Source organism: Lactuca sativa, chromosome 5 (genome assembly GCF_002870075.4).
Source record: "Lactuca sativa cultivar Salinas chromosome 5, Lsat_Salinas_v11, whole genome shotgun sequence".
NCBI lineage: Eukaryota > Viridiplantae > Streptophyta > Magnoliopsida > Asterales > Asteraceae > Lactuca > Lactuca sativa.
Window position 1 is genome coordinate 200,931,655 of NC_056627.2, and position 20,456 is coordinate 200,952,110.

Here is a 20,456-nt window from a genome sequence, read left to right on the forward strand (position 1 = left end):
AGTGGAAGTTCTTAGTCAAGCTCTGCTGAGAATTGAGTAATCTAATCATTCGACACATCTTGATTCATACTTGTGTTTTGTTTACTGTTTTTACGTTCATCGCATACCTGTTACAAAGATCTAATCGATCAAAGAGTTAATTAATAGCTTATCAAAAAGAAATCATACTAATCATAAACTAAGATTAATACTAATAAAATACTAATACGAATGTAACCAATAGGATAGTATGAATATGAATATGATTATAACCAATAGGATAGTACGAATACGAAAACGAATATAATCAATAGGATAGTACGAATACGAATATGAATAGGTATACAAATACGAATACAAATACAAATACGAATACGAATGCGAATAGAAATAGGACTACGAATACGAAATAACGCCTTTGAATGACGCAAAGACTTCGAATATACAGTTTGTGTATGCCTTGAGTGTCACCAGAGTTATGAAAATAATTCGAAAGTACGCCTCTGGACATCGACTGAGTTTCGAATACATATGCCTTAGGACGTTAACAGAGTTTCGAAAATACGTCTAATGTACTCTTTTGGAAATCACCAGAACATCGAAAATACTGTTAATGTACGTTTCTGAGTGAATCCAAATATTCAAAAATACAACTAAGTATAGTAGATAATCAACATTCGAATGTAGGATAACTAAGATATCAGATTACTTAACTAATACTATAAGTGTGATAGTTACTAATACTTCGAAATCTAAACTAAGAACTAACCACAAGACATAGGAAAATATGGGATTTTCCTGGAATAACGTAATAATTTGTAAACGAATTAAGTAATGAATGGACAACTAAACACTTCGGAAAATATGGGATTTTCCTGGGATAACATAACAACTCGTAGACGAATTGGTAAAAAAAGATAACTAAATTGTTTTCATAAGAAAATATGCGATTTTCTTGGATAACAAGTTTTTCAGAAAACAAAGGAAACTCGTTCTTTTCAAAACTAAACCGCTTATGAACTCACCAGCTTTATGCTGATTTTCAAACTGCTTGTATTCTCAGGTCAGCATTAGACAGGTACACCACCATTTTTGGAGAAGACGGAGTGTTAGAAGACTCGTCCTTGCTTTTGTTTATATGATATATGTATATAACACTTGTATAACTTTTCTTTCCAACAGATGTAAACAATTCTATGTAATGTAATGTTTTGTGTTACTGTTTTACTATGTACATTGGATTTGATACACAACTTGGAGTCCGCCTCGGAAATGTTTCCGCCTTCGGTTTTCGGGGTGTGACAGATTGGTATCAGAGCCCTTGTTTATAGTGAACTAGTATACCAAAGCTTACATGGTATAAGACTATAAACATTAAGGGGCCTAAGTGCTCTGAACTAAAAGTAGACCTTAAAATATAAGTATTTTCAAAAGTATACAAGTATATCGAACCGTCGAGATCCGTAACTACAAGTAGAACAAAACATAAGAAAATGGGTGTTGTACGCTACGGTTAAACCTGGGCAGTTATGTAGTCGTGTCTAAGATCAATATAGCCTGGCCAACTATATTCATTCGAGACACGGCCAACATATGCTTGGGAGTGACTGTGGTACGCAGCATACCTAAAACTTACCCAATACTCCAAACAACGAGTCGTCGTTGCAGCGAATCATGAAATACTATGGGAGTATTTCTCGAGCTAATCCGTTGTAGAAATCCTCATTCAAGCGTTTTTCCTTGATCATTCCTTTAGCGATAAATTATCTACTTTGATAACTCTTTCCTATTTTATCTCTTAATAAACTTCTATACCTGTCTTAATGAGATATCCCCTGTTCCATATCTCTTGATTCAATTTAGAGGACTTATGATCCTCTCTTTCCTGGCTATTTTAGATCAAAATGCCTCTGAGGAAAAGACCCAGCTCAAAGAATAACAACCCTCCGCCACCACCACCTCCTCCTGAATTTGATCCTGTCGTATTCCAGGCACCTGTTACTGCCGCAGTGTCAGCCGCCCTGTCTCACATAAACCCCAGTGGTTTAGGGGGTGGTACCCAAACCCAAATCCAGGAAGGTAATCAGGGACACCGGAAGGAGTGTTCCTATAAAGACTTTATGAATGCAAAACCCACATTCTTTGATGGCACAGGGGGTGTCATTGCTCTAACTCGGTGGTTAGAGAAAATCGAATCTATCTTCAAAATCTGTGCCTGTTCAGAATCTGACAAGGTAAAATTCACCGCCTGCACGTTCACCGATAAAGCTCTGACTTGGTGGAACGGCCGAGTCAAATCTTTAACTTTACCTGTAGCCAAGGTTGTAGAACTCGCTACTCGGTACCTGCTCGGCCGACTAGGGAGTAGTGAGTACTCGGGAGTACTCGGGGAGTACTCGGATTCGGTAATTCGTGTAGAAATATTTTTTGGAAAATTATATATGCCAAAATCATAAGTTAAAATCATAATTTCATTGAAATATATAACCAAAATTAGATACATGTGAATACATAAAAATTGAAATACACACAATTGTCTCACTATGTGAATAATTACTGAAAATTTAAGATATACATATATATATATATATATATATATATATATATATATATATATATATATATATATATATATGTAGTAATAATCACATGTGTGCGTTAAATAATAAATCATTAAGTGTGATATACATATTTATCTTGAAAATTCTTGATTTTAGCTCTTTTTATGACAATTTTGACCCTTTGACCGAGTTTGATCGATTTTGACCGAGTTAGCCGAGTTTGACCGAGTAGGCCCGAGTTTGACCGAGTAGACCCGAGTTTGATCGATATTTGACCGAGTTTGACCGATTTTTGACCGAGTTTTACTGAATCTGAGTTTTTTGGCCGAGTTCACATTACTCACCTCGGTGGAGGGCCGATTCCGAGTAATCGGCCGAGTACTCGGCCGAGTAGGCCGAGTTTTGCAACACTGCCTGTAGCAAATGCTATGGGTTGGGAAGTTATGAAGGAACTTCTGTTCGCAGAATACTACCCTCGGGGTGAAATACAGAAGCTGGAGAATGAACTCTGGAACCTGAAGATGAAAGGTTCCGATATTGCCGCCTACACATCCAGATTTGATGACTTGGCACTTCTCTGTCCGGGATTGATTACCCCGGAGAGTAAAAATATTGAGAGGTTTATATGGGGATTAACCCAGCCAACCAAAGGGAACGTTTTAGCTGTGAAGCCGGATACCTATGATAGCGCCAAATGCCTAGCGCAAACCCTGATAGACCACAATGATGACCAAGAAGAAGCAGCCACCACTCCCGAGCCAACAGAAAAGAGTGGCGAGAAAAGAAAGTTTTGGAAAAAGAAGAAGAAGAGTTAATCTTCCCCGGAACCCTCGAAGAAACAGTAGATATGGCAGTCCATGCTGCCACTACCCCTGTTGCTGTGTCTGTTGTCGGTTCCTCAGCCCAAGCACCTTTCACCGGATATGCCGGTATCCTCCCATGGTGTAACCAATACAGTTACCACCATCATATCCCTGGCCCTTGTCGTGCAAAGTTTTGTAAAAGCTATGGCCAGGAAGGTCACCTCGCACCAAGCTGCAGAACTCCAACCCAATCAACTAGTCAAGCTTCTGGAGCTGGTATCAGTCAGACTTGTTATAGTTGTGGAGAAGTTGGACATTACAAGCGAAACTGCCCTAAGGCAGTAACATCTGGCAACACCGGGAGAATCCTAACTATGGGACAAGAAGGGGCAACCGCCGACCCCACCGTTGCCATAGGTATATATTTTCCCTCGATGAATCTTATGCCTGTAATCCTTTTCGATTCTAATGCTGAAAGAAATTTGCTAACTATTCATTCAAACACCTTTCTAAACTTAATCCGTCGTTAGTAACCGAAAACGTGTACCATGGAGATGGTTAACAAATGAGAAAGAGAACGATAACGTCATATCCATAGATCGTATCCTCTATCCGGATGATTATTCTGTTCCATTCGATTGAATGGCAATATTTTTTTCATGAAAAGCTTTGATGCGATCATTGGCATGGAATGACTAAGTCTCATTCATGCTGTTATTCTTGATTTCGAAAGGGTCGTTCGTCTAAACTTTTCTCTGACCCGACTCTCATGATCCTCGGCATCAAGCCTAAATCTAACCTTCGCATCGTTTCGTGCATCAAAGCTTAGAATGTTTCCCATGCATTCCTCGTCCGTATGATCATCGGGAAACGGGAAGTCTGCAACCTCTCCCTAATGTCTTTTCCGAAGACTTCCCGAGAATTCCTTCCGAACGTCTAGTCAAGTCTCGTATCAATCTAATCCCTGGAACTATCTCGTAGCCAAACCTTCGTGTGGATGGCGTGATCAAGACAGCAATCGGGGCTTGATATGATCACTACGAATTAGTAGTGGTGCCCTTCGGTCAAACCAGTTTCCCTGGTCATGTAGATAAGCAAAGCAGTCATACCCGTAGATTATTCCAAAAACTAAGGCGATAGGGAATTAGTCGGCACCAGAGATACCCATAGAAACCCGTCAATTCTTGGGTCCTGTCGGCTATTATCATAGACCCACCTAGAAGTTTCTTTTAGAACCATCAAACCCTTAGCTACTCTGCCACATGAGGATGTGCCTTCTTGTTGGAGCTTGTGTACTGTTGAAGGCCTTATCCCAAAAAAGCATGATATGCTTTGGGAAGTGCGAAATACTTCACCCGTGATACATCGTACTTTTCGAAATCCCCGCCAGAATCGGAACCGTGAACTACAAACTTCGATTATCTCTAGGAACTAGTAGTAACCATCTTGTCTTCCACGTCTCGAATCCTTAGAAACGCCTACCCAACGAAACCCTAGTAATTCCTTTAATAAGACTGAAGTCACCGAAAGTCTGAACCTCCATGGAAGAACAATTTGAGATCATGGATTGAGAGATCGAATGTACGGAACAAAGACGCACCCCGATAGTGAGGGTTCGCTGGAACGTCAAGCGGAGACCCGATTCCACTTGGGGGTGTGAAGACCCGAAGCAGCAGATCCATCTATATCTCTTTTCAATTCATGATCTGTATCTTAATCTTTGAATTTCAGGACGAAATTCCCTCTAACGGGGGGATAATGTATCTTAATCTTTGAATTTCAGGACGAAACCTTTTTCGTCCATAAAACCTGTCTTTGGCAATTCGTTCCGATCTCGTTTTTGGGCTAAGTTATTTAAACTTATATGTTTATTATAATCTCATGAGTGTTCAAATCCCTAAAAAACTCATGAAAATGGCCCAATATCATTAATTTAATAATTTCTAAATTCAATCCCGCCGGATTACGATAAACTTAATCGGGTGCGACCAAAAGCCCCGTTTAGTGTCGGTATCGGGTAGAATTCCATCGTGTCCAAATCATAGACCCTATATAAAGAGGATCAAGCTTCCATTTGAAGCTTTTTCTCTCTCTCACTACTCTCTCTCTAACCTCTCTCCTCAAAACAAATCTAAGGGTCCAAAATCATCAATTTAAGGCTTCAAATCAACAAGATAATTTCCCTAACTCCTTGTATATCATCCTTAACATTCAAATTTGATTTTAAATCATGATTTAGGACCTTTTTCATGTGTTTATGACCTTGTAACATGCTTGGGCCGTAAAGACATATAAAGGGGGTATTTATGCCTTAAAACCCCTCCAAAACACCATTGAGGCTTAGATATGGCTTGTAGAATTATGGAATTGGACTTAGAACACCTTGAACATCAATTTAGAGGAGTAAACATTAGTTTACTGCCCAAGAACATGCTTGGGCTGTAAACTCATCTCCATGGGGAGTAAACTCCTTCTAAGGTGATAAATTGCCACTTACACACCTCCTAAGCCTTGAACAAAAATCTAGAAGCAAATACAAACGAGTTAGGAGCCTAAAACATAAGGAAATCAAACCCCTAAGGAGTTCACGGCCATAAGATGGAGTCTTGGGCCGTAAAATCCCAAAACTATGTCAAATGATGCCCAAATTTTACTCCTTGACTTGTAAAATAGCTTGAAATCACATGTGATTAATTAAGGACCAACAAAACACATTTTGGTTATGTATTCAAGAGCTTACGACCGTAAACATAGATTTTACTGCCGTAACCTCCTCAAATGGTCCCTAATTTGTCCAAATCACTTTTCCATGCCTTGAAACTAACCCTAGAATTTTCCCTCAAGTGATATGAAGCCATTTAGCAACCAAAAGCACCCCACCATGAGTTTACGGCCGTAAACTCATTGGGAATGGGACATTAGGGCCGAAAACTCTAGTATGAGTTTACTCTTGAAGAGTAAACTCCATATCCAAGCCTTATGTGTCCTCAAATGTCACCCGGGTCCCTCCAAATGCTTATAATGAAGTGTTTTCGCATCTAGAAGTGTTTGTCCTTAACAAATAAATTAATCAAGTCCGAATTAGATACAAATGTGTATCTTTTCATAATACATAGGAATCTTGTGCGTTTGCAAACCTAGAACTGACGTTTAGGATCCAAACTGAAGCATTCCTCAACCGGTGAGTTCATACCCCTACCTTTTTTCCGTGTTTTTCAAATGTTTCAGGGGGGGGGGGATACAAGCAAAAGTACAAGGGAAATCTTGTACTTAAACTTATTTTCAGTTCAAATGTTTCATTTTATGTATGTTTCTAATATAGAAAATCGTGTTAACTAATGGTTTGAATTGCAGGGTAAACCGTTAGACTAAATACAGATTTCTTTAAAAAGTGTTATAAACTATATTACATTTTGTAAAAGAAATCATACTAATCATAAACTAAGATTAATACTAATAAAATACTAATACGAATGTAACCAATAGGATAGTACGAATACGATTATAACCAATAGGATTGTACAAATACGAATACGAATATAATCAATAGGATAGTACGAATACGAATACGAGTACGAATACGAATACGAATACGAATAGGTATACGAATACAAATACTAATACGAATACGAATACGAATGCGAATAGAAATAGGACTACGAATACAAAATAACGCCTTTGGATGACGCCAAGACTTCGAATATACAATTTGTGTACGCCTTTAGTGTCACCAGAATTACGAAAACAATTTGAAAGTACGCCTCTGGTCATCGACTGAGTTTCGAATGCATACGCCTTAGGACGTTGACAGAGTTTCAAAAATACGTCTAATGTACTCTTTTGGAAATCACCAGAACATCGAAAATACTGTTAATGTACGTTTCTGAGTGAATCCAAATATTCGAAAATACAACTAAGTATAGTAGATAATCAACATTCGAATGTAGGATAACTAAGATATCAGATTACTTAACTAATACTATAAGTGTGATAGTTACTAATACTTCGAAATCTAAACTAAGAACTAACCATAAGACATAGGAAAATATGGGATTTTCCTGGGATAACGTAATAACTTGTAAACGAATTAAGTAACGAATGGACAACTAAACACTTAGGAAAAAATGGGATTTTCCTGGGATAACATAACAACTCGTAGACGAATTGGTAACAAAAGATAACTAAACTGTTTTCATAAGAAAATATGGGATTTTCTTGGATAACAAGTTTTTCAGAAAACAAAGGAAACTCGTTCTTTTCAAAACTAAACCGCTTATGAACTCACCAGCTTTATGCTGATTTTCAAACTACTTGTATTCTCAGGTCAACATTAGACAGGTACACCACCATTTTTGGAGAAGACGGAGCGTTAGAATACTCGTCCTTGCTTTTGTTTATATGATATATGTATATAACACTTGTATAACTTTTCTTTCAAATAGATGTAAGCAATTCTATGTAATGTAATGTTTTGTGTTACTATTTTACTATGTACATTGGATTTGATACACAACGTGGAGTCCGCCCCGGAAATGTTTCCGCCTTCGGTTTTCGGGGTGTGACATCTATGTTGTGTTTCAACTGTAGAGAAGCCAAATACTCGAGTTCGAAGAAAATGATTCGTTTCGACCGGTTCAACTTGTAATCTTGCCACTTTGGCTCCCCGCCTCCATGCTCAGGATGTTTACCCGGTTTATGAGTTATTAGACGACCTAGTTGCTCTTGTATGTTGTCATTACTAAAGTGTCTCGGAGCGGGTCTTGTCTCTTCCATCTCGTTAAAGTCCAACCTCTTTCTTAATGGATCATTAGCATCTAGGAAACGACGATGACCGATATATATATGAATTTGTTTGTTGCACATTATAAAGGAGTGTCTTCTTTGCAAGTAGCACATGCTCTATACCCTTGCCCACTCCAACCTGATGGACTACTACGAGCTGTTCAGTCGTTTATTGTCCACAATAACATAGCTCTCATCGTGAATAATCTGTTTGTCGCCGCATCTTTAATACGTACACCTGAATGCCACAAACCTTTAAGCTCTTCCACCAACGGCCTAAGGAAAACATTCATATCCTTACTAGGAGCTTTCAGACCTGGAATCAACAAAGTCAACATGAATGATGACTCTTTCATACAAAGCCACGGTGGCAGATTGTATATGGTGAGTATGACCGGCCATGTTCTATATGGATTACACATGTTTCCAAATGGATTGAAACCGTCAGCTGAAAAACCTAGGCGTACGTTACAGAGTTCACTCGAGAAGTCGGGGTATTTTTTATCAAAATCTTGCCAATGCTCCCCATAAATGTCTGGTACTATGCCAAATCATATTTTTGGCAGTGTGCCTCGAACAATACAAACGTCGTAGTCTAGAGGTCACAGGAAAGTACCATAACACCTTATGAGGTACTTTCTTACCCTTGGTGTTTTTATCGATCCCTCGACTCTATTTACAATCAGGACAAACTTGCAATGAATCGCGTTCTTTCTAAAAGAGACAACAATCGTTTTTGCACACATGTATCGACTCATACCCAAGACCAATAGACTTATGTTTCTTTTTGGCTAGATAATGTGAAAGGAGAACCTTGTTGCCTTTGGGAAACGCTAATTGCAACAACTCAAGGAGTTGATCAAATGAACTATCAGACCATTTGTTGTTCACCTTGATATGCATTAACTTTGCTAGAAACTGAAGGGAAGAAAAGATGCAACCAGGATACAATTTAGTTTCCACTTCTTCCAACAACTGTGCAAAATCATCATCCACACTGCTACCCCTTGTATTCGAGGTTACTTCATCATGGTTGGTATCATTTTCTCTCGACTCCCACATCACATCGTCGATTAAATCGTCCATTTCGTTATTTGGAAAGACGACTGGAGGAATAAAAAATTTACCATGATAGATCCAAATTTTGTACGACTTACTGAAACCATTTATAAATATATGGCGTTCAACTGAAGTTTGGTACTTGAGGTAACGGCTATCACATTTTTCACATGCACATCTGATTTTACCATTAATATCAAGGTGTGACTTGGACTTTTCGATAAAAGCTTTGAGTCCTGCTTGGAACTCGGGATGGTTTCGATATGGATTAGTAGTCCAGCTTTTATCAATAGACATGATGTTGCTGAAACATAATTTTGGGTTTAGAGTTTAGTATATAGAATTAGCATTGTTTTTTTTTTTCCAATCCACATTTTTTTACAATTAAAAGAATAAAAAAATAAAAAATAAAAAAATTTAAATAAAAAAATTTAGCAATTAGTATATCCATAAAAAAAAACATTTCTTACTATTGTATCTTTTTATATTTTTTTATTTATAACATTTTTTTCAATTATAGCATTGTACTTTAAACAATTATATTATGTTGATGTGTTGTTCATTTTTACCGTCAAGATTAATATATATATATATATATATATATATATATATATATATATATATATATATATATATATATAACAATGTATAAATATGTTGCAAGATTATAAGTTAAGTTGAAAATTATAAGTTAACTATAGAATTTATTGGTTAACTTGGGGCTAGTTTGGGAACAAACTAAAAATTTTCTAGTATTCGTATATAAGGTTTTAAGCAATTTTATAACATTTTTTGTGTTTTATTCCAACTATAACAATGATTTATTTTTATATGTTTAGCAATTAGTTTTTAATGAATAAAATATTAAATAAAGAAAAATTAATAATTTGGCATATCCATAAAAAAAAACATTTCTTACTATTGTATCTTTTTATATTTTTTTTATTTATAACATTTTTTTTGTTATAACATTGTACTTTAAACAATTATATTATGTTGTTGTGTTGTTCATTTTTACCATCAAGATTAAAATATATATATATATATATATATATATATATATATATATATAGCATTGTATAAATATGTTGCAAGATTGTAAGTTAAGTTGAAGATTATAAGTTAACTATAGAACTTATTGGTTAACTTGGGGTTAGTTTGGGAACAAGCTAAAAACTTTCTAGTATTCATATATAAGGTTTTAAACAATTTTATAGCATTTTTTGTGTTTTTTTCCGACTATAACAATGATTTATTTTTATACGTTTAGCAATTAGTTTTTAATGAATAAAATACTAAATAAAGAAAAATTAATAATTTGGTATATCCATAAAAAACATTTCTTACTGTTGTATCTTTTTATATATTTTTTATTTATAACATTTTTTTTTCAATTATAGCATTGTACTTTAAACAATTATATTATGTTGTTGTGTTTTTAATTTTTAGTGTCGAGATTAATTTTTTTTTATTTATAACATTGTATAAATATGTTGCAAGATTATAAGTTAAGTTGAAGATTATTTGTTAACTATAGAACTTATTCGTTAACTTGGGGTTAGTTTGAGAACAAATTAAAAACTTTATAGTATTCGTATATAAGTTTTTAAACAATTTTATAACATTTTTTTTGTTTTTTTTCCAATTATTACAATAAGTTTTTTTAAATTTTTTTTTTTCAATTATAGCATCCTACTTATACCAAAACCACATACTTTTTCACATAATACACAAGAGCATGACATTCACATTCTTTCACATACATATACCACATATACACCAAATACATATACATTCACATACACACAAAATAACATCCTACTTAAACCAAATACACATAATATCACATATATGGATAATAACATCCTATTTATACTAAATACAAAAATTTTACAATCATATACCACATTTACAACAAACATACATACATTCACATACACACAATTACATCCTACTTATAACAAATATATATATATATATATATATATATATATATATATATATATATATATAATAACATCATATATATACTTCTACCAAATACTCATAAACCACATATACATCAAACACACATACATTGACATATATACACCAAATTCACATATATTCATACAAATACCAAATATACAATCTAATTTTCACATATGGCAATTTTCACATAATTTTCACATACAAATACCAAATTCACAAAAAAATGAAATAATACAACCTGTAGTGGCAGAAATCAACGGATATGTAGCCGGAAAAATTGGTCTTCACTTGAAAATACCCTCACCGGTAAACTCAAAGACAACACCACCAAAAACACTGAAATTGAACAATTTCTTGCAATTTAATCATCAAATTCAGCTCTTAATAATCACCAAATGTCCTTAAAAGCTAAACTACAAGTGGAAGTAAATACAACAATCAAATCATTTTTTTTCTAATCCAAAGACAACACCACTAAAAACAAGAAATTGAACAATTTATTGCCATTTAATCATCAAATGCAGCTACAAATCAAAATTAACATACAAATTAAAAAGGAAAAAACAAAATCAACTAACCTTTCTTCAAGAAATGAAGCTAGAAATCGGTCCCAAAAGCCCTAACCACCCCTTGATCCTTAATCTCACACAATGTGGTAGTTGGAACAACCAAATTGAAGACAAACTCGGTAGAAGCTGCAAGAGGCGACTGTGGGATGCAACAAACAGAAAGCAAAATGGGAGAAATAAAGAAATTGCGTGCATTTTTTTTATCTGCGATAGCCTTTAGCGACGACACTTTTAGCGGCGACAATTAGGGCTTTACCGGCGACAAAGATCAATAGCGGCGACAAACTGGAGGGAAGGGTACCACGTCATTTTTTAGCTAACTATTAGCGGCGACATTTTTACCTTTTAGCGGCGACACATATGTCACCGGTATTAGGTTAGTGCGGATAAGAGACCCCAACCGCTGGATTGGATATTTGATCGAACGGCTTAGATGTAACGGAGTGGGAAAACGCGGATTCGAGTGATAACCCTTTAGCGGCGCCACTATTACCGGCGATGTGGACTTTTAGCGGCGACCAATGCTAGAATCGCCGCTAAAAGTCCACATCGCCGGTAATAGTGTCGCCACTAACATTTATGTTCTTGTAGTGTTAAATATCATTACAACAAATAAAATGAAACATAATCTTTTTAAACTTCCAAACAATCTCTATCCATAGTGAGTCATACTAGAACTAGAGTCATACTATGACTAGAGTCCAGAATGAAATTGGGTAATGACAATAACCTAATTTCCAAAACATAAATTAAAGAAAATATTTTCAACAAATTTGAATAAGTAAGTTAACTATGAAGTTTAGATAAAGTCTCTTAAAAGTTATAATAATGCAGATGTACGTACATCTAAATCCCAAACCAAATTATCTACTCTTAATAAGGCACTCGCATTCTAGGGTCCAAATGATCTATGGCTTCTCTCAAATTGAGGCTACCCACAATTAAGTTATTGTCGTTTACTTAGCATGTAAGTCATTTCTTGACCATAAATGTCAAATAATATCAACTAATCCATAAAGATTTAGAGAATTATATGTCATAATTCTCATGGAATGGAGTAGCTAAGTAGATCCATAAGTATATAGCTTAGGAGTTAAGGAAATATCTTCCTTCAAGCTCAAGGGAATCTCTTCCTTCTGAATTTATAGAGTCAAGGAAATCACTTCCTTTGGTTCTCGAAAAGTCTTAAATAACACATCCCTACTATGATGCATCAGTTGGTTGCTTAAATAAATAATTAATCAAGTATATCCTTTTTTCATTTAAAACATCTACAAATGTGTTTCATGAAATGAATAATAATTTCATAGAGATTATATAGCAAATAAAGTACAAATATTATATATAATTCCAAAACATCAACAAATATAGTGTAACGACCAAAAAATTATAAGGTAAAATTTTCATTTTTAATTCAACTAGAAACATTAATTATCCTTTTTCTAATTATTCAAAAGTATTTTAGAATAAAAATAGTTATCAGAGTACAATTCCAAAATTATGTAGTTGCAGAAACATGGGTGGATGAGTTGCGATCAACCCTGACCCTTCCCTTTCGAATCGGAAGTACCATAAACCATGAACATAAAACCGTAAGCACAAAGCTTAGTGTGTTCCCCAAAATACCACATATCATACATATAAATTGGCCTAACACACAAATTGGGTCCAGCTCTGTAAAAACAATGGACCCAGCCTGACATGCAAATGCAAGAGTCATAGAGACAGCTAGCTCTCTACATAACATACAATGGTCCTAGCTCTTCCTGATCCATGGGCCTAGCCCAACATACAAATGGGCCTTGCCTAGCATACAAATGGGCCTAACCCAACATATCATGCAAGAGTCACAAAGACAACTAGCATAACATATCCTAGTGGACCGGCATTGGTGCCTTCGACCGACGAGTACAGCGAGGAGACTCACCTCAATCCAAGATAACCGAACACATGAGTTGTTGGTACCGAAATCCTCACATTGAATATAATCAAATTATCCCTATTCAATAATTAAGATACATTCCCAAAATCCAAGGCCCAAACAATATTTTGTCTTCCTAAAGGGTAAAATACCATTTTACCCTTCCCATAACCGGTCCAACATGTCATGCACGAACTCCCAAAAGGCCCAAGGCCCAAAATGAGTTTCTTGCGAGTGCGCCCCATGTATTGAACTAGTACGCCCCGTGTACTGTTCTCCAATGCGCAATGTATAAGTTGTGAAGCCTTATCCATGCATTACGCTGAGTGTACTCCTACGTACGCCTAAAACTCTCATTAAGCACTTAATGCTTAATACCAAATATTCAAACTCATATCTAACATCTAGATAAGGTCGTAAACCATAATGTTGCCAAATTTACTCCTTTACATGCCTTAATGGGACCCAAAACCCGTTTTTATCCTTCTAAACCCATAGTATGAACACCAATTTAAACATGATTCAACCAAACCCTTCAAGATGACATTTTTATGTACCCACAACCTCATAAATGCTAAGATCCAAACTTCTAAGCTCCTAGAGTAGTTCATCCGCACAAGAATGACTCTAAGGACTAAAATAAACCAAAAACATACTCTAGACTAGATCTAACACATAGAGTCATCAAGTTAGATGCTTTATACCCCTTGGAAGATGATGAAGATGATTAGAGCTTGGATCCACAAGTTCCAAGCCAAACATTGCTTCCAAGAAGATCTCCATCTTCTCCAAGGCACACGAAGATCACACCAAAAACCTCAAGAATGCTCAAATGAAGGCTAGGGTTTCTATTTTAGGGTTTAATGGGATGGACGCTGAAGGTAAGAGGGTTTGGAGTTTAGTTAAGGCCATTAAATAAGGCCCAATACCCTAAATTAGGGTTTGCATCTGGCTGGAGTACGCCCTGCGTAATCTTGGTATGCCCAACGTACTCCAATGGGAACCCATGATCCTTTTGCTTAGTACACCCAACGTACTCCTATGTACGCCCAGCATACTGGGCTTAGCCCTAAAACCACCAAACTTCTGAAGGTCATAACTTCTTCGTTCTAAGTCCAATTTTGATGATCCTTATATCCACAGAAAGGTAATGAGAAGCTTTATAATCCTATCAACTCTCCTTTGCCTTAAAACATTCCAAAATTAAATCCAAAATTCATAAATGGCCCAAACTGTCACTTTACGGTTATACCGTTGGGCTCCAAAACACAATTGACAACTGATCTTCGGGTCACGAACCTGAATTAGGAATGATTCGAAACATGGTGTTAAAACTCTCCCCCACTTAATTTAGATTTCAAATTCAAAATCACTCCTTACCATTCTCCCGACAACCAGATGCTCCGACCAAAGCCTCTTGATTCCCCGATTCACTAAAAAGGTTGACCCATACATATAGTGACCCTCCAAATCTACCATCGAAACCCAACCTTATCAGAATTCACACTCCTAATGATGAACAAATCATTAATCCCTTACTGAAAAACCAACACCTCACTGCTTTAATTTTGAAAGTCCAAAACCTTGCTTGACCTTCTCACAGGTAGAACGATTCTGAAACACAATCACTAGGATATCTTAATACAATCTGAACTAAAAACATCCTTTTGATCCTAAACCCTCTAACTGATACATGTGGTAGATAGATTCCTTAACCATAACTTGCTGATGAAAATACCTTTTATATAAACAAGAACAACTCCCAATGTGAGCCTCGACCATTTTCCAACCTGGTACACACCCATATCCCGATATCCAAAGATTGATATTTGCATTTCACCAAAAATATTCTAATTCCATGGTGACCTTCCACTAAAGTGAGATATAAAATCCCTAATCCACTCCTGAGACCGATAGTCTTACACATGGTCCAACCACCAGGCTCTTATAGAGAGTCTAACTAATAAAGGCTACCCTAGCTCATACACCACACAGATACCAATCACTGAGGTATCCCACTCTAACCGTAATCCAATACCTTATTCTAACCGATCTCCACCAGGTCTCACCCGCACTATACACACCATACGGGCCTTGCCCACGGGTCTCACCCAGTCTGCACAATCGAACAGGCCTCACCCACGGATCTCACCCAATCGAGTGGTGTACAGGCCCAACATTGCCTTATACCCAATGATCCTATAACCAATAAAGAGAAATCTTATGAAAATATTTTCCACCTCAATCCAGACACGTGTTGATCCTCTTTTAGCTCCACGACCACTCCAACAATGGCCTACCTGAATCTAGTGATTGCTACAACTTCATCACAGACTTACAACACTTCCCTGATAGCCTATCATCAATGTGTATGTTACGGCTACCCCCATAGTCTTACAATACTCCCACAACCGCTTGAAAACCTTGTGAATGCTACGGCCGCCTCGTAGTCATACAACACTGTCATATAGTCTGCTAACCATGATCATCATGAGTTGAACCCACATTGCCTATATCCCAATTAGGTGTTCGGGTCATGCTTCAAACCCTAAAGTCTTCATCAGACAAGAACAGGAAGAGAGCCTCTAACACAACCCTCAACCTGGATCCATCCACGGTTCTACTATGCATTACTATGAATGTGCCAACCCGATGTTGAAAGCTTATGCACTCCCATCCTTGCTCAAACTCAATGCAGACTGCCACATGAGATGGCTCCCCTTTCGAGTAGGATGTGGAACCCACCTTGGTTCCGTACTTGAATTTCATCCTCGGAAATCCAAACGGTTCTCCCCCACTTGGATTTAGCTACACACTGCCAAATTCATTGGACTGAATGAATAATGAAACCTCTTGTTGGAACTAACGAATCTCCTACCCAACATCTTACCTACTGTGGAATCTATGCATTCTAACCATCTTCAACCGATACAATTTCAAAATTTCATTGACATACTCAAAGTATGTACAAGCCCACACGACCGCCATCATCGTCCGCTTGTTACTGCTCCTTCCCTAGAAACTGTAGCGATCGAACCCAAGAGTCCTTCCATGGAATACTACCATTCCTACTGAGCAACACTAACATTTCTAAACTCTAACTTCATTTTTGATCTAATCTTTCTAATTTGTCTACTGATCTTCCACCCGATTCCCCCGAAATGTTTCCATCAATGATCCAGAACGACAACTGGACAAACTAAATCTAGCTCAACAAGATGTGCCCCACTCATAACCCTCAACATGATAAAGCGGCATATAACAATCCTCGATAATATAACCCAGGAAATAACAGAGAACTAAACCAAAATGCTTACACATACCAACACTAATATGGCATGAAGAAAACAAAAGATCACTTATCGTAATTGGGCCTTCTTGTGGCCCACCTGGTTCTCGTGAAAACACATCGGAACCGATCCACGGGGGAAATCCCTACTAAAATGACCCATTTGACCATAACCGAAACATCCCCGACCTATCTCACGACATCCTCCCTCATGGGTCCTCTCACACTTGGCACAACGACCCCAACACTTGGCACAACGACATCCTCCCTCATGGGTCCTCTCACACTTGGGCCTCTTATCCTGGCCCATTGTGATATGAATCTACTCTGTCTTCCTCTTCCTAAGGCGCTCCAAATCGATTTCCCGTTCCTGGGATCTAGCGATCATATCATTCAGGGTCTTGCACCCTGAAAAACTCACAAACTCCCTGATGTCATGCCTCAGCATGTCATGATACCTTACCTTCTTCATCTCCTTATCCGCCGCATACTGTGAAACCAACAAAGCCTAATCCCGGAACTTGGCAGTGATTTCTGCCATAGTCTTAGTCGTCTGACGAAGGTCTGGAAGCTACCTTGCTAACTATTGCACCTCAATAGCTGGTGCAAACTCGACCCTAAATCGGGTCACAAACTCATCCCAACTTATTGTCTCCAGGGCTTCACGTCCTAAAGCGAAGTCTACCTTCTCCTACCAATATCAAGATTTATCTTTCAGAATACATGAAACAAATCTAACGTTTGACCCCTCAAGGTAGAAACTCATCCAGAAAGCATTCACCATATCCACTAACCATCTCCTACTAACAATGGGGTCCTTCTCTCCAAAGAACTCGGGAGCTCCACAAGCATGAAACTCGCAAAAAGAAAGAGTGAGAGCTCCCACAATAGCCATAATCTCATTGTGGAATGTGCCTAAACGGTCATCCATAATCTCTATAATCCCAACCTTGACCATCCCGAAGATCACAGGAGTCTGCTCCAAAATACCTCGGGTAATCTCCAATGAGATGAACTCCCACATTTGCTCATCAATCGGCTCAATACCTACACCTGAGCTTGAACGAAAATGTAAACCTCCTCCATGTGTGCTCATCACTATTCTGAAAAGTAATCATACAAATGATCAGAACATACCCAAGAATCCTCATCCTATAGGTTTCCTGGATTCTCCAAGACTCTCCTTGATTTGAGTATGGATCATGTGCTTTTAATAATACGGGATCAATACTACCTTCCACACATATCCATACTTTCCTCAAGAATTATCCTGAATCCTCCAAGTCACCTTCTCAAACTGGTACTCCAAGTACTCGCTGATCAGCATAACCAAACAAGAGCTACACAGTAAAGTGAAATCCATCACTCTAATATTATTTTACCTTTGCAACATGTGACTTGACATGTTCACTTAATAGTTAACTCGTATCACTAAGAGTTCCAAAAATCATAAAGCAAGCAACATTCGTGCAACAATACTACAAGCCATAGAACTGGTAGGTGCATTTTATGCACCTATTTTGCATGTTTATTTCCGTCCTTTCATAGAATTCTACTTCATAATTCTTGCTTTTAGTTAATTACTTGGGCAATTGCATATTTTATTAAGAATGACTAGTACTTCACTATTTTTTTATTTATTTTTGTAGGCATTATGGAACATGGAGCATAGAGCTTGGGGCATGGAACTTGGAGCATGGAGCTTTTAGGTTTTAGTTCAAAATTAGGTTAAAAAACTACAAAAAATGGCAAACGGAAGACTTTAAATTTAGAGCATAACATAAAAATTTTATAACCACCAAGGATCCTTTTGCAATTTATAGAAAGATTAAATACCAACCATAGAGATGATGAAGAAATAACAACCTTTGTTGTTCTTTGGGTCCTCTTGGGAGGCTTGGAAGTTAATGAAGAATGTGGAAAATTTGAGACACAAACAATGACTCAACTTGATGTAAATGCTAGTCCATAAACTCTTAAAACATTAAGCTTTAATTTCATAACCAATATGAACTTAAAGAGGGCATGTAAAAGCAAGTAATCTCCAAGTCTTCAAAGCAAAACTAGAGAGAGTGAGAGAGGAGGTGATAGTTTCGGCCATCATGCAAGAGTGAAGAAAATAAGAGTAAATTCTTTCCTATAAAGCTTAATCTTTATCCATTGGACTTAAAACTTTAAATCAATCATGCACCTAAGACCTAATTGTCCTCCCCATGATTTTAAGCCATGCCTTCTTTTTCAATATTATATGTAGAAGCCCATAACTTGTTCTCTAAAGAACAAGTCATAGTTTTAATAATAATAATAATAAAAAGAAGTGAGAGGTTTGTAAAATTTTATAAACTCTTTTATAAAATATAAAGCTTAACCTTTTGGTAAAAGACAAAAACTCCTTATGGTCCAAAATTTTGTACATGACTTATTAATTCATACCATATGAATTAGGTAATGTTACCTGCTAATGAAAATTATTATTTCCATGAAATAAATAAATTCCAATTTAATTATAAGAGTTTTATTGAATATTAATTAAAATCAATTTCTAATAAATAATCAATTATATTAAGTTGTTAGTGTGACCCATAGTATCATATGTTAATTAGCAATATCACTTTAATATGATTCTTGAGCATACTAGATATTTTAATCTCCCACTAGCACAAGATTCATATTAGACTGATATAGACAGTGGTGTACGTCTAGCAACATTTCGATGCCCCAATCAACATACGACTTTGTGTCATTCTATGTGACAACCCAAAATTATTAACATTGTAAAAATTACTTAGGAACCGATAAGTCCTTGTCCGAACCGCAAATATCGTATGGACCACAAACCTCATAGAACCGAACACACCCTCACAGCCGTAAACACCAATCGATTTACGGCCATGAACTCACTTCAGTTTGCGGCCGTGAAAATACCTTGGACCGTGAACTCATCTTTGGCCGTGAACAACCCTCAGGCCGTGAACCCTTTTGACGCCACACTCTTCCTTATATATAGAAGTTTGACTGACTTTTACCTCACTTCTTTATCTTGGGCCATAAACACACTCTATTTCTCGCTAGATCTTCAACCAAAAACTCCCATTTACTTCTTAAATATCATACTTCTTCCCTTAATATTCAAGGGAACTTGCTTAGGATCTTCAAGTGTTCTTCTTCCATCGAAAGCATTAGCCCCGTGAACATACAGCCTGGTCGTGAACAGTAGGCAGCCCTCCATCTTTCCTTCTAACACCCTTATTTGTAGGTTAAACTTGCAAATTAGTTCGTTTTCCTAGCATCCTTATGAGTATATTCATTAATAATATAAATATATATTACATAAATTGTGTTTAGGACCGTTTTTGTTAACAAGACTTCACTTGTTGAGCTAAACGTCCTATACCAAATCTTTAATCGAATCCCTAACATAAGGTGAGTTCATACCCCTATAATCTACCTTTTTAAATAGTTTTAAATGCTTTTAGGCGGGGAGGGGGGGAATACAAGTTGAACACAATTAAATTGTGTTAA